General features: G+C 53.5%; 2 pseudogenes; one reads left to right on the forward strand and one right to left on the reverse strand.

Annotated features, from left to right (window-relative positions):
* Positions 1–1,838: 1,838 nt before the first annotated feature.
* LOC147981813 (uncharacterized) lies at positions 1,839–4,068 on the reverse strand (annotated as a pseudogene).
* Positions 4,069–5,775: 1,707 nt separating this feature from the next.
* On the forward strand, positions 5,776–7,883 carry LOC125531414 (putative glutathione S-transferase; annotated as a pseudogene).
* The last annotated feature ends 2,092 nt before the right edge of the window (positions 7,884–9,975 follow it).

Here is a 9,975-nt window from a genome sequence, read left to right on the forward strand (position 1 = left end):
TTTAACGGCGGGTACACGCCCACCGAGCGCAAGGTGTTCGGCGTTTTGCCTGCCTCGGCGATGGACTCGGACGAGGAGGAAGAGCTCGCCGCGCTGCTGGAGGAGGAAGCCGCGGCCGACGTCCAGGAAGAAGAGCATCTCATGGTGCTCGCCGCCCTCGCCCAGCTGCTGGCGAGCAGTGAAAAGCCGCGGCGAGGTGGCTCGGCGCCGGGGCGGGTGAAAGCAAAGAACCGACATCGTCTGCAAGGCTACTGCATGCTCTACTCCGACTACTTCGCCGATGCTCCACTTCATGGTGAGAGAACATTTCGGCGCCGTTATCGGATGAGACGAAAGCTCTTCCTCAGGATTGTGAATTCCATCCGGGAGTTCGACAACTACTTCAAGTGCAAGATGGATTGCACTGGCGCTCTTGGATTCACCTCCATCCAGAAGTGCACGACAGCGATGAGGATGCTTGCATATGGAGCTCCAAGTGATTCACTCAACGACTATGGGCGCATGGCCGAGTCCACCAGCATAGAGTGTTTCTACAAGTTCTGTCGGGCAGTGGTGGCAGTGTTTGGGCCACAATACTTGAGAACACCCAATGCGGAAGACACTGCTCGGATCCTAGCCCAGAATGCAGCAAGAGGATTTTCTGGGATGCTTGGAAGCATCGACTGCATGCATTGGAAATGGAAGAACTGCCCATTTGGTTGGCAAGGGATGTACAAAGGCGCCAAAGGCGGTTGCAGTGTGGTGCTTGAGGCGGTAGCCACACAGGGCCTCTGGATTTGGCACTCCTTCTTTGGTATGCCAGGAACTCACAATGACATCAACGTGCTGCAGTGCTCTCCTGTTTTTGCCAAGCTCGTTGAGGGTCATTCTCCTCCGGTGAACTTCGAGATCAATGGGCACCAATACAACAAGGGCTACTATCTAGCTGACAGCATCTATCCGAGATGGTCGACATTTGTGAAGACGATCTCAAACCCTGTGCCAGGAGGCAAGAACGCCTGGTTTGCGAAAGTTCAGGAGGCTTGCCGGAAGGATGTCGAGCGGGCATTTGGTGTGCTCCAATCTCGATTCGCTGTTGTTCGGTACCCCGCTCAGACTTGGTCGAAAGATCAAATGTGGGAGATCATGACTTGCTGTGTCATCTTGCACAACATGATCATCGAGAGCGAGCAAGAAGACCCAGTGATTGACACTGAACCATACTACAGGCAGGGTCCTCTAGCCTAAGTTGATCACCAGCAACCGGCAACTTGGACTGCCTATCTCAGTATGCGTCAGGAGATCCGAGACCCACAGGTGCATCATCAACTGCAGAAAGATCTGATTGAGCACCTATGGAGGCTTAAGAGGGACGCCTCGTGATGAAATACGAGTTTTTATTTGTTGAACAATATAATTTGTATTGAATTATTTGTTGTTGTAGTATTTTGTTGAAGTATTTGATTTTTCTATGATGAAATATGTGATAAGAAATAATTGTGTTGATAATTGAACGCCGAGACACGGCGAACCACGCCGGATATAGGCCTATTCTCGCCCATATGGGCCGTTTATCCGCCGAAATTGGGCTGCAAAGTGGGCCAATTTCGGCGCCTGGGGGCGACGACTGGGCGCAAACCCGCCCCCAGCGCCGAGTGCATCGCCGGCTCGCCCCCAGGGGGCGTTTTTTATGCGTCTTGGGGGGGCCAACGGCTGGAGATGCCCTAAGGAGTTACTTCAGTATTTTGATTTACACACAGAACATGCAAAGAAAAAGACATTAACAAGTCGCAAGTGTAATGATTCAGCAAATGTACCTTGAGAACTTCTGGGCAGTACTGATAAGCAATTGTACTGATTCAAATGGATGGAAGGACCCAAGCAACTAGTACTCGTATTCCTTCCTTACTTCTCGCCCTGGGTAGTCGGCAACAGTTTCATGCAAAGATCTATCAACCAAAGAATACTCACTTCAGTTCCCAAAGGGTCCAGTAAAGTATAAGCAGTCTCTTCGAACTCCCGGATGATCTGGACCAAGGCAGCCTGCAAATGAGGACCATTAAAGAACAAGCTACAAGCACCAATGCTATCGGTCCTCACCACTTCCTCTCCCCGGATTGCCATCGGAAAACATGGTACAACCCGGTTCTAAAAATGAGCAATAGATCACCAAGGCACTCCGCAAGCCAGAAAGTCGAACCGTTCTGATGTGCGCTAAATTTATCCCGAAGAAACGACAATACCACCAAATTGTTGTCAAGCTCGGACTCGGTAACAGCGAGACGATAATTTGGATAAATCAATGCATAGAGGGTGCCTTTCACGAATATCAGACTGTAAACGTGGCAGCCTTCATTCAACTGCGCCGCTTGCCACTAAGCATCCCCAATGCGGCAGTAGTTGATTTTGTGTTGCCATGACGTGAAGGTGAGGACAAGGTTGCCGGAAAAGATAACACCTCCAACGCATTCCGAGAGATCGGGCAAGCGGGCTCGCTCTGTCGTGAGGAGGTGGTGGATGCGGAGCTCGTGGCGGCTGCAGCCTCTGATGTCTTGGATAGCAGCGTGGCAGCCGAAGGAGTTGTAGGAGGTGATATCGATGTTGTCGGCGCAGAAGAGCCGGTCGAAGCACCGAAACCAGGTGAGGACGTGGCTGCGCGGGAGACGGAAGCGGAGGGGGACGTGGAAAACAGCCTCCGAGGTAGAAACATAAATAAAACAACAAATAAAATAAGGGGCGATTCTTGAGTAAAATGCATTCTCGAGGCGCTCAGAATCATTACTACCCGCACGTCCTACGAGTACTTAAGCCAGTTTTCATGTAGATATTTGTGGGCGGAGCCCGTACAGTATACGGAGATAAGTCGTAGTCAACCGTATCACGCACGCCACCACCGTTCCTCCCTGAGCGGATTATGGCAACGATGATTAAGGGTTTCCCTGTGTACACGGCCAAAGGTTTGTCTATGTTATTACCCTGTCGGATTGGTAGAGATGGGATAGGTAGAGGTTACTTCTGTCACATTTATCCTCCACTTCCCTAAAGATTGCACTGTCACTTGCTTTCTTCACTCTCTACTTCATCCAATAGTAATATCCTTGTGTCCAAAATTGGCAAATGTTGGATGATGCACTTCACCCAACATCACAAAAAACATTAACAATACATGAAAAGGTTATTTCATATCACGCAAAATTATTCGGTTCTAGTACAAACTAGAGTTCATCCTATTCTGCAAGAACTAGTAATTCACTCAAACATGTAGATGAAGTACATAGAGGATAGAGGCAAGTTACAAGCCAACATGATGTTGGAGATGGAGAGGAGCCTGGTGGCAGCGGCGATATGGAGAGGGCACCGGCCCTCCGGCCGGCGCCGGGTGTAGGGGTGCCTCCTCCTCTTCTTCTTCTTCTTGTCATGGCCCTCTCTTTATGGTGGAGTTGCTACCCTGGCAGTGTGGTGGCGGCTAATGGAACTTGTGAAGGATGGAGATGGTGATCTCTGGCGGCTAGGGTTGGAGGTCTTCTTATAGGAGGCTTCCTCGGGTCTCCTCTGTTGATATAACCTCCTCCCCTTCATCCAAGGGCTCTAGGGAATCCAAATCCACATCCAATACAAGCCTTGGCCGTCAAGCATTCCGTAGGGAAAATCGGGGACAAAATCGGAGCACAATCGGCGTCGTTATTGCTGATTTAGGAGTTGTCAGGAGGTCAGATGACCGTCCATACGAGAAGCTCCGCTCGTATGGAAGGCCGTCCTTCAGCCTGGCTTCGCGAGCTGTTTCGTATTTTGGTCACCATTTTTAATATGAACTCCGATTTTGACGTTCTTGGGCTCGTTGGATTGCTAAATAAAAGCTTGATGCATCTGTGGTCTTGGATCTTCATTTTGGACACTTTGATAAACGTCAAATCATCAAACTCTCCAAAGGGTATTGATCTGGTGCCTGGGACTTCTCTGGTTTGACCCCTAGCTTGATTCTATTGATGTCGCAAGCCCATGAACATGCCAACATACCTACAAAGACCATTAAATAAAGGACATACCTCCAAAGGGTATTGAAGCGGTGCCTGGGACTTCTCGGGCCATGCATGGTACCCGTCCTCCGAGGTAGGCTTGCTCGTTATCCTTAGGACGCAACGCTAGGCGACCATGAGATCATGTGGTGCTGCGTTCGAGCACTGCTCTGGGCACTCTGGACTATTAGAAAGAAGATTACTATGAATTCGGTGTTCCCTCCTCATCTTACTCACTGCATATTCAAATGCATTCTCTTCGTACAACAACCGACTCCATTGGGGTCACGTCCGGATGTTGAATCAATGCAACAAGCGATGGACAAGATGTGTAACATCCACACCATGGCGTGTCACCCTCCAGAGGTGATCTAGGGTATCCGTCTCTCTTGCGTCACGAGCCTGCATTCTCCTCTTATGGGCCATTGGCCTTGTACCTCAGTGTATAGCTTCGGATTTGTGTTCCATTTAACTCATGTCACTTTGCTAAGTTTGTCGGCTTTATTAATTTTAAACTAGACGCTTTTTTCGTCTTCGTTCTAAAAAATATGATCCTATCACACTTGATCTTTTTTTTGAATCTTGGCAGGAGAGCTCGCAAATTCATCCGGCGCCTCCATGGTTACCTCCATTGGTGGAGCTACATGCATCCCTGCAGTTGCCATGGCCCCCCAACCTGGGCAAATTTAGTGAAGAATTTTTTATAGAGATTTTTAGATTGGAAAAAAATAGAGATTTTTGTCTTCCCTAGAAATTGTGTTGTGTTTTCTCTTTGCCCCCCCCCCCCCCCAATCTTCCTGGCCTAGCCTCGCAACTGGTCACATTCTTGTTTAGATTAGCTCTGGCACACATAGGAGACAACGACAAACTGGGCCGCCATGCGAAGAACCACCGGTCGCCACCCAACAGATGTCAGAGACTGTGTGCCTCTCACGCCCCGTGCGCCGCAAATTCGTGCTTGGAGCAACTCATTGGCACCATGCTCATGCGCTGCCCTGGATCTGATGGCAATCACCACGCCGCACCCGGCAACTGTTCACGACGCCCAGGCACACATCTCCTTACGCGTCCACCATACAACACCTCGCGCGTCTGTCGCATGCTCGCCGCACCTGCCTAGGCCAGCACGTCGTGCCCCCCTAACACCCCACTATTGCCGAGCCCCCGCGCTGCTGAGGCCACATGAGAGGGCGAAGAAAGAACGGCTCGCCGTCGTCGACGCCATGTGGGTTTTGCCTAACGGCGACGGGGGAGGGGCGAAGAAGGAGAGGGTATTCGGCGGCGGCTTTGTTCCCTGCCCGAGTTGCGCGCGCGGTGGAAGAGGGCGGGGAGGGGGGGTGCTCCTCCTGTCAGACTAGACCCCTAGATATGATAGGAAAATATCTTGTGGGGCTTAGGCTTAGGTGCACCTCTGCATCGCGATTCATGCAAGAACTTTTCTCTTTTTTTTCTTCCAAATAGAACAACATATGAGCTTCAAACTTTGCAAAATAGCAAAACATTCTTACTACAATGAGAGACAAAACTTTTAGATTTTTTCGTGCATCATAAGTACTAAAAATAACATTTTTGAATAAAGAAAATCTCATTTTGTATATTCATTTCGGTCAAAAAAGTCTATAAGTTTTTTCTCTCATTGTAGTAAGAATGTTTTATTATATTGCAAAGTTTGAAGTTCATATATTGTTTTATTTGAAAGCAACGAAAAAGAGAAAATTTCACACAGTAAGTTACTCTCTCCGTTTCAAAATAAATTACTTAACTTTATACTAAAATTAGTATAAAGTTGAGTCATCTATTTTAAAATGGAGGGAGCAGTTGTCTAGTACGGGTCTCAAAACTATATTGAAGGTATATCTTTAAAAATCCACGTCCAGATATGATAAGGAGTTTGAAAACGATGGCCAATTGTGATCAATTTAGAAGTGACGCGTACATGCCCACAATTCGTGTAGGCTACCCATGCTGACCGGTCAACCGCATCTTATCCATCGGACAAAAAATCCGACAGGTCATGTGCCCCACGCTCACTCACTCGCTTAACCCAATTTAACTACCTCTAAAAAGATTCCCGTGGGAAGGCTTTCTCTTTCTAATCCCAATCAGAAGAAACAAAAGACAACAGAGGTTAGAGGCGTAAAGATGAGCTCTGGCGAGCCGGTGAAGCTGCTGGGCTCGTTCGGGAGCCCGTTCACGCACCGGGCCGAGGCGGCGCTCCGGCTGAAGGGGGTCCCCAACGAGTTCGTCGAGGAGGACCTCGGCAACAAGAGCGCCCTGCTGCTCGCCACCTCAGGATGGACACGGTCCGGGTTGGTCCGGTCCCTGACCGAGCTGTCGTTTGGACCGGCCGTCGGCAGTCCGGACCGGATCGGACCGAGTAGTGTCGCGGTTCTGTTTTCAGGGACCGGATCGCGGCAACGAAAGCCCGAGCCGGACCGAGTGGCTCATTTGTACCGGCCGATGGTCATCCCAAAGCTCGCGCCGGAGCACGGCGACGCGGGAAGAGCGCTGGAGGCAGCGGGGCTCGTCGTGGAGGTGTCCATCGACTTCGGTGACTCATGGTGGACGGCACGGCGGCCAAGCAGAGCTCGGGCAGCAACAGCGACGATGAATCTGACACGACGGCCGGTGCACGACGGCGGTGTAGGGCCTCCCGCTTCAAGTTCTACCTTCCAGATGATAGATCCGAGCATGGCGCATCCAGTAGATATGCTTTCCAGCGTCAGGGAGACCGGTGGCCGCGCGGATGAACGACGGCGGCGCAGACCAACGCACAACCGATGCGCCCACCACGCGCCCGCCACGTAGCTCTGGCCACACGCTCGCCACGCGCCCGCCACAACCTCGACACACGCCCGCCACGACCTCGACACGCCCCCGCCACGTCCCTGCAACGCCCTTGGCACGCCCCCGCCACGCCCCTGCCTCGTCGTGACATGCCCCCGCCACGCTCTCGCCATGCCACAGCTCGTGTTCGTCGGTCCGCTCGGTTAAAGGCCGGACCGGACCGAAGCTTTGTCGGGCTGGTTTGCCGAGCTCGGACCGGCCGATTTTTTCAGCGGGCCAGGACCGAGCCGGCCGGAGCCGAGCAGGCCACGAGCCGGACCGCCGGACCGGACCGCGTCGTCCACCCTGATCGCCACCAACCCCGTGCACAAGAAGGTGCCTCTTCTCCTTCACCGCGGCCGTGCCGTCGCCGAGTCGGTCGTCATCATCGAGTACGTCGACGAGGCCTTCCCCGGGCCGCCGCTGCTCCCCGTCGACAGCTCGACCGTGCGGATGCCCGCTTCTGGGCGCAGTTCACCGCTGACAAGCTCTCGCGGACGCTGTTCAAGGCGCTGTGGGCGGAGGACCGCGATGCTCGGCGCGGGTTCGCGGAGGAGACGAGGGCGAACCTGGCGCTACTGGAGGCGCGGCTGCAGGGGAGGCGGTTCTTCGGGGGAGACGCGGCTGGGTACCTCGACGTCGCCGCCAGCGCCCTCGCCGCCTGGCTCCCGGTGCTGGAGGAGCTCGCCGGAGTCGGAGCGGAGGGCACGCTGATGGGCGAGGAGGAGTTCCCGGCCCTGTGCCAGTGGCGGAGTGAGTACACCGCCGACGAGGCCGTGCGGGCGTGCTTACCGAGCCGGGACCAGCTCGTCGCCTACTACGCCGCCAAGAAGGACGGCTTCGTCGTCAGAGGCAAGTCGCTGCAGAAGCAATGAGAAGAGATGATCCACCTACTGATCATGATGCCATTGTGAGTCGAATAATCTCCTAGCTGATGAATTGGTGTGTTCTCTATTGAGATTTCAGACTTCATCAGAGGGCAGAAGTAACGATCAATATATGATGAGTTGCAGTATTGTTTCAGACTTCAGGACCAACGTACCAATCATACATTGAGTGCTAGTTGAGGATAAACATAGGATCTTATTATTATTATTATTTACGTGATATAAACATAGGATCTGAAACAGGCTACTAAGGGCATCTCCGACGCGGACCCTCGAACCTCCCACAACTGTTCAGACCGCATTGCCCGGACCGCGGAAGCCATCCAACACAATTCTGTATCGGTCCACAGAACGGTTCGGATAGCGATTTCTCCCGCAAACTGGAGACAAATCTGAGGGCTTTGCGGTAGTCCGGACCGATCTCATGCCCGCTTCTGACCCCCCGGGCCATAAAAACCTCCTCACCCACCCCTCCCCGGACAAATGTGATGCACATGCCGCTTACCATGCCGCATTCATGTCGGCCCAGAGCACGCGGAGACCAGCATCACTAGTAGAAAAAGGGCCATTTGTCTCGGTTCTTAAGGGCCTTTTGTCCTGTTTATTGAACCGGGACTAAAGTGTCGTTACTAATGCCCTGGGACTTTAGTCCCGGTTCTTACATGAACCGGGACAAATGGGTCTCCACGTGGCCCGTGCGGCGAGCTCAGACAGGAGACCCTTTGGTCCCGGTTGGTGGCACAAACCGGGACCAATAGGCGTCCACGCGTCAGCAGCTGACAGGAGCTAAGATTTTCTTTTTGAAATGGGGTGGTTTAGGGGTTTTGCGGGGTTAATTTAGGTGTTTCATATATTGTGTTATCTAGCTAATTAATAGAGTGAAGTGTCCTTTCTTATCTCCGTGCTTGGTCGACGTACGCTACGTATTATACGTATAGAGAAGACTCGACACGCTAGCTAGTAAACAAATGAAGGAAACCTCTCCCCCTCCCTTCCCGAGTCGCCCCCCGCGTGGGCGGCCGGGAGGCCCCCAGATCCCGTCGGCCGGCCCTCCCCCACTCCTCCTCCTCCTCCCTTGCCGCCGCCTAAGGGCACGGCCTGGCGAAGCCTGGTCGTCACCGCCAGCGGCGGGGACTCGAGCCATCTCGCTCGCATGGGGCTGGCGCGGGCCAGCGCCCCCGGGCCGGAGCATGGCGGCGGGCCGGATGCCACGGCGGGTGGTGGCGGCGCCTCGACGACTTCTCTCCCCCGCGGCAGGAGGCCTCGCGATCTGGTGCGTCGCGGCCGCCAGGGACGGCGGCGGCGTGACCGGATCGGGTTGCGGCGGCGCGGCCGGATCTATGCCCAAGAGTGGGCCTTGATCGCTGGTCTGCCGTCGGCACGGTGGCGGGTGCGACTCGTCGGCAGCTCGGCAGATCCGCCGGGATTGTACCCTTGTCTGGTCCTTGACAGCACGGGCATCTCCGGGGAAAACCCTAGATCTCCTTGGGGTCGAGCGATGACGGCGATTTTGCGTCGTAGTCCCTCTTTAGGGCATCGTTTTAGAGTTTACTCCGGATGAAGGGACCAGCGACGTCGGTGGCGCACGTCTGGTGGAGCAACTGCCGATGAAAATCGCGCCGACTACGGTCATGGCGGACGATGATGGCGTCTGAGATGTCGTTCCCTTCTCGAGGCATCGTCATTGCAGTCTGCGTCATCAGGCTTGGGATGCTCCGGGAGAAACCCTAGATCTGGGTCTTCCGGATCGGATGATGATGGCGTTTTATCGCTTTCCCTCCTAGGGGCATCATTTTGGAGCAAGTGGTGCTAGGGGGATGGTGGAGCGGTACTTCATCTCACACATTGATGGCGGCGGAGATCGGCGGCATGGCGCTGTGGAGGCTCGGCGTCTGATGCGCGGAGATGGACTCGCGCAGGAGGAGGTAGCTGTCTAGCGTCATGGTGACGTCGATGGCAGAGTGGCCAGACAAGGTAGAAGCCTCAATATGATCTGAAGACGGACCTGTGGAAGATGGCGGCGACGAAACACAAGTGCGTCTGACCGGATTGTGCCCCAGACCCTGTATGTGGCTCGGCTGGAGCTTTCGGCTTTTGATATTAGGTTTAGGTGAGTGGTTTGGGTAGTGGCCCAGCTAGCATCCCTTCATCATATGGATATGAGTAGTGGCATATGTTGCCAAGATGGTGGATTCGGGTATATTGTTTGTAATACTTTGTAAGGTCCTCGAGAATAATCAATAAAGTGGTCGTATGCATCTCCCAGA

Source organism: Triticum urartu, chromosome 3A (genome assembly GCF_056163025.1).
Source record: "Triticum urartu cultivar PI428250 chromosome 3A, HENAU_Tu73, whole genome shotgun sequence".
Classification (NCBI taxonomy): domain Eukaryota; kingdom Viridiplantae; phylum Streptophyta; class Magnoliopsida; order Poales; family Poaceae; genus Triticum; species Triticum urartu.